The sequence below is a fragment of the Echinops telfairi genome, unplaced genomic scaffold (assembly GCF_000313985.2).
Source record: "Echinops telfairi isolate 266 unplaced genomic scaffold, ASM31398v2 ScPeMD7_7458;HRSCAF=8496, whole genome shotgun sequence".
NCBI classification, from domain to species: Eukaryota; Metazoa; Chordata; class Mammalia; order Afrosoricida; family Tenrecidae; genus Echinops; species Echinops telfairi.
The window spans coordinates 31,963,686-31,969,316 of NW_022111358.1; the positions used below are offsets into that span (position 1 = coordinate 31,963,686).

Here is a 5,631-nt window from a genome sequence, read left to right on the forward strand (position 1 = left end):
GCTGGCAGCACCGCCCTGCTTTGTTTTTCACCTCTTCTACGTCGTCAAATTGCTGTCCTTTCATGTCCCTCTTCATTTGCAGAAACAAAAAGAGGTGGCATGGAGTGTAGTCAGGTGAGTCAGGGGCGTGGGGCAAGAGAGGCATGCTATTTTTTTTTTTGCCAAAAACCAGCGCACTGAGATGGCTGTGTGAGCAGGTGCACTGTCGTGGTGGAAAAACCGGTCCCCCATCTGCGCAATCTTTTCAGAACCTCTAAAAAGAAAGTTTGGTGAACAGTCTGACCTGGTGGAACGAACTCCAAATGCACTGTCCCCCTCACATCAAAAAAACAAATGAGCATCCTCTTGATCTTTGGTTTCACTTGACGAGCTTTTTGGGGGGCGAGGGGATGATGGCGGCTTCCACTGGCTTGGCTGATGTTTGCTTTCAGGGTCTTAAGAACAGCACTGTGTCTCGTCCCCTTGGGGGGAAGTCTGTGTCGATTGAAAGCTGGTCTTGGAAGGCCCGGCATGTTCCTGCACAAAGCTCTTTCCCGGCCAGTCAGAACCCAAGGCACAGATTTTGAAGGGACCCTTCTCATTCCCCAATCTTCCATTAAAATTCGCTGGACCGAGCTTCAGGCTAGGCCAGAGAACTTCCCCATCTCTTCAGTGGCCTGTCGTCGGTCTCTGAGCACAAGTGCACGCATTTTGGCGACATTTTCGTCCATTCTGGAAGTTGACAGACGTCCAGAATGATGTCTGTCATAGGTCGACATTTCAACTGTTTTGAAATGAGAAGACCACGTGTACAAGTGTTTCCCACAGCACTGTCCTCGTAAGCTGTGTTCAGCAGCACAACAGTTTCTGTGGCATTTTTCCTGCGCTGGACACACAATTTCATAGCCGGACGTTGTTCTCTTAAATCGGCTATCACAAAAATGAGGTGCTAGCGAAACTGCTTTTGCCAAAAAATTCACTGTGACCAGAGAGAACCTTCCCAGGTGACACCACAGGGTACATTAATTCAGAGTGAGTTGCTGGAAGATCGCCTAGCAGGAAAATTTGCACTATGAAAGCTCTGTCCAGCAGAGCTTTTTCCTGTTTTTTTTTTTTTCAGTACCTATATATATCTCTGCTGCAAATATATCCATAAATACGGTGGAACAAACAGGAGACAAAGTTATGAAAAATCCTTGGACATAACCAAACACCTTGAGGAAATGAGTCAGGGGACCTGGGGGATCAAGGCCATTGTCTTGGGGGACACCAAGGTCAATTGGCAGAACATAGTTCACAAAGACACACTCATTTTTAAAAGCTGCTGTGCAGCTGCCCAAGTTGCAGTCACTGGTCTCTCCTCATCTGGAAGGAAAACAAGTCGTGACAATGGAAAGACGCAGGGAGACAGTTAGTCTAATGACCGTGAAAACGTCCGTCTCCACAACCGGAGACCATAGGAAGGAGATGGTGCCCAATGACCAGCACGGAGTCCTCTGAGAAGGATCACATTAGAAGGTCCTGGATGGAAGAAAGATGTGGATCAAAATTCAAAATCATAAAAGATAGCAAGTTTGGGGAGAGGGGGAACCGATTACGATGATCGTCACAAATAACCACTACCACCCACTCCCCACACACACGGGGGGTGGGGGTGGGACGAACAACAAAAACTGTGGGGGAAGAGAGATAGCGATTGGTGTAAGATATGAAAATAATAATCATTTATGATTTATCAAGGGGTCATGACGGTGGGGGGGTGTAAAAAGAGGAGCTGATACCAAGGGCTCAATAGAAAGCATTTAGAAAAGAATGATGGCAACATATGTACAAATATGCTTGATACAACTGATGTATGGATTGTTATAAGAGCTGTAAGATCCTCCAACAAAATGAGGATTTAAAATAATTTTTAAAATTAAATTAAAGTGTTACAGCTCTTTTAGAATTTGTCTAACAGGTTTTCTGTGGGTTTTTTTGTTTGTTTGTTGTTGGGTTTTTGTGTTGTTGTTTTTTTCCGGAAGCCCGCCCCCACCCCAAAAAAATTAAATAAAAAAAAAAGAGATAGCAGGCTTTGGGCAGATAGAGACTGGTGAGCCCCACCCCCACCTCCAAACACACAGACCAGCAAGACTGTATGACCCTTAGTCACCCTTCAGGGCTGGAAGTGAACTCTCTCCTGTATTAGCATAATCATCCACTTCAAATCAAAGAGGCAGGATTGACCCAAGAGGAGAAGGTTAGTGCAGAAGGAATGGAATGAAAGCAGGGAACTGAGAGGGAATGAGTATACAGGGAACTCACAGGGAGGTATGGGTGGGCCCCTTGAGAGCGTGGAAATAAATGAGTTTATATTACTGCTTGCAGAACTGATAGTTTGCTTTGTAAACCTTGATCTAATTCACAATAACAAATTCAGCGCACACACACACACACACACACACACACACACACACACACAGGAGCACACATACACATGAGATGCCCACACGGTTCACAGCCTGACAATAGGCCTTCAAGCAGTTATCCAGACTAACTTTACAGATGGGAATCAAGACTGAGAGACGTAGAGTGTCTTCTCCCAAAACCTTAGCATGGAAATGGCGAAGCCAGGACCCGAGTCCTGTTCTTCTGCCCCCGGTTACTGCAGTTCTGTTGGGTCCACCGTCTCAGGTTCCATCTCAGGCTCTGCCTTGGGCCGACCCGAGAAACCTTGGGTTTCTTGTTGGCCCGCAGTTTTCAACTGTTTAGTGGGGGGTTATCAGGAGCCCTGGTGGCACAAGGGTTATCCATTGGGTTGCCATCCAAATACGCAGCGGTTCAAGACCCCCAGCAGCTCCACAAGAGGAAGATGAGGCTCTCTACTCTTGTAACGTGACAGTCTCAGAAACTCCTGGGCCAATTCTTCCCTGTCCTGTCAGGGTGCTCTGAGTCAGCCTCGCCTCGATGGCAGGGAGCTTGAGTTTGGGTTTGATGGGGTTTGCTTCGCCGTTTGGGAGGCTGGGACAAGTGGATAGCAAATGGAGGCATGGATTTGACTCTGTCACAGGTCCGTTTCCCCCTCTCTGTCCCCCAGCTGCCACTTCTCATAACCCTCCCACGCCCTCCAAATTCCAAACACGTGTAGATTTTTCACAGCCACTTTATTATCACCTCATTTGTAGGGTTTTAAGGTTTGCTACCTGGACGGGAGCGAGGAGTCAGTCACACCTCCAGTTCCGCTTTTCCAATATACCTTCACCACTTGTGAAAATAACCTTATGAACAGCATCTTACCTGCTATAGCTTGTGGGGACACCCAGATTAATAAATGCGGAAGGAAGCAGGCCAGGGGAAGCAACACAGAGAACTGGGGCAGGATGACCTCCGGACCCCTGGATTTTTCTCCCAGCCCCGGGGGGGTCCTGGAGCTGCTGTCTCAGCAGAACACGGGGAAGGTCCACAGTGGCCCTGGCCTCCTTGTCTGGATGGCTGTCTCCTGCCTCCTCCCCCAGGACGCGGCCATCCTCCTAGAAACGGCTCCTGCCTCCCCAGCTCCCTGTCCCCTGGATGCCTGTCCAGGATTGATCCTCTGGGCAGCTCCCCCTCCGAGCAGTAAATGAAATATCGGTTACCAAGAGTGAGGCGGGAGGCAATTAACCCCGAGACCTCACCACCGCAGTTGTGTTTGTAGCAAGCTGAAGCGCAGAGCCGAGCGCACCTGCCTGGCCTCCCTGCAAAGTCATCCAATTAGGGCAGCCCCCAGCAGTGGGCCCTGCTGCCTCCTCTGGGTCTCATAACCCCAGAAACCAGGACAGCACTGGTCCCCAGGGCTGACAGCTGTTTGGGCACAGGAGGGTCTGCCGGTCCCCCTGTGGGGGAGCTCCGGGGCACCTCTGTCCTCCCTCACACTTCTCCTGGCAGGGACATCATTCCTTAATTAATCATCCATCTTTTTAAAGGGAAGGCAGCCTGGAGTGGCGTCTTGTTTCTTTTCTCCGGAGCGGGTCTCTCATTCTCTCTGTCCAGTCTCCCTCCCACCACCCACCCAGTCCTGCCCCTGGGAATGACCGTTCCTGTGCCAAGAGGGCCCCTGCCCGAGCTGGGGGTCGGGGAGCGGGTCACTGCCTGCAGGGAGTCACCAGTCTGAAGGGAGAGTCAGGCTTGGATCTCAGAGAGGAGACAGGCTAGTGATAAAGGCCACCCCTGGTCTCAGAAAGTTCTGGTTTCAGAGAAAAACACAGATCTACCTTCAGAGCCTGTCTGTGCCTGTCAGAGACTCCCAAATCCCTGGTGTCAGGGCAGGCACAGGCCCTCCCCTCAAGGAGGTGACCATCTGAGGAGATAAGCCGGTCTTTGTCTCTGAGGACCCCTGTTATGAGTTGAACTGGAACATCACCCCCCTAAAATTCACGTCAATTTGGTGAAGAAGCCAGAAGCCCAGTATTAATTATGTCACTACCCTCAGTCTGTGATCTGATGTAATTATCCAACGTGCTGTATGTAAATCCTCGCCTCTGCGATGTCAAAGAGGCAGAATGTCATCTACAGGGTGAGGGTGGATCTGGAGAGGATTTTTTTTTAAAATCATTTTATTGGGAGCTCATGCAACTCTTATCACAATCCATCCATCCCTCCATTGTGTCAAGCACATTTGTCCATTCGTTGCCCTTGTCATTCTCAAAATATGCGCTCTCCACTTAAGCCCTTGGTATCCGCTCCTCACTCCCCGCCTCACGATCCCTTCCCTTGGAGTGGATCTTTTGAGATATATGAAAAAGAGCAGCATCAAGAGGGGTCTCTGGACCACCAAGAAACAAGTGTCAGGTGCCTACCTTGTCCTTTGGAGCTGGCTTCCCTCCACTGAGAAGCTCCTAGTGGATGGAGCTCATGGGGGATGGAGAGACCTGCAGGTCTCAGAGCAACACCAGACCCACAGGAGACGAGGACCATCCTCCACGACCGTGGGCCATCCGAGGAAGGGAGGCCTTCCCAAGTTGGCGCCCTGGATGGGAACAGCTCGCCTCCTAAACGGCGAAGATCTGTGTCTGTTGGTGAGAGCCATCCACTGGTGCTATGTCTGTCACAGCTACACTAGATCGCTAACACGACCCCGTCAGAGGAGACACGGGCTTACAGTCTCATCTAAAAAAAAAAACAACCGGCAGCGCGGGAAGACGGCGGACAAAGAGAAGAAGAAGAAGACCATCTTGGAACTGTCCAAGTCCATCGACAAGACCATCCGGGTGAAGTGTCAGGGCGGCTGCGAAGCCAGTGGAATCCTGAAAGGGTTCGACCCTCTCCTCAACCGTCGAGTACATGAGAGACCCCGACGACCAGTACAAGCTGACGGAGGACACTGGGCAACCGGGCCTGGTGGTGTGTCGCGGCACATCGGTGGTGCTGATCTGTCCGCAGGATGGCATGGAGGCCGTCCCCAACCCATTCATCCAGCAGCCAGATGCCTAGTGCCTCCCCTGCCCGCCGTGTGTGCTGAATAAAACCGGAAAACTCCAGCATCGAGTACAGCCTGCTTTCCAGCTGGGGCCCTGGGCACAGCACCAGCATGGCCCTGACTGGGCTCGGGGCCCACCGTGGGGACAGGTGGTTCTGCAGCCCTGCAGTCTTGACGCTTGCCCCCACCCCCCCGAGAAGCCTAGAAGCAGGGCTGCC

General features: G+C 51.2%; 2 pseudogenes; both read left to right on the plus strand.

Moving 5' to 3' along the window:
• LOC101648060 overlaps positions 1-5,427 on the plus strand; it is a 9,256-nt pseudogene extending 3,829 nt beyond the window's left edge.
• On the plus strand, positions 1,906-1,948 carry LOC115872933 (annotated as a pseudogene).
• Positions 5,428-5,631: the final 204 nt, after the last annotated feature.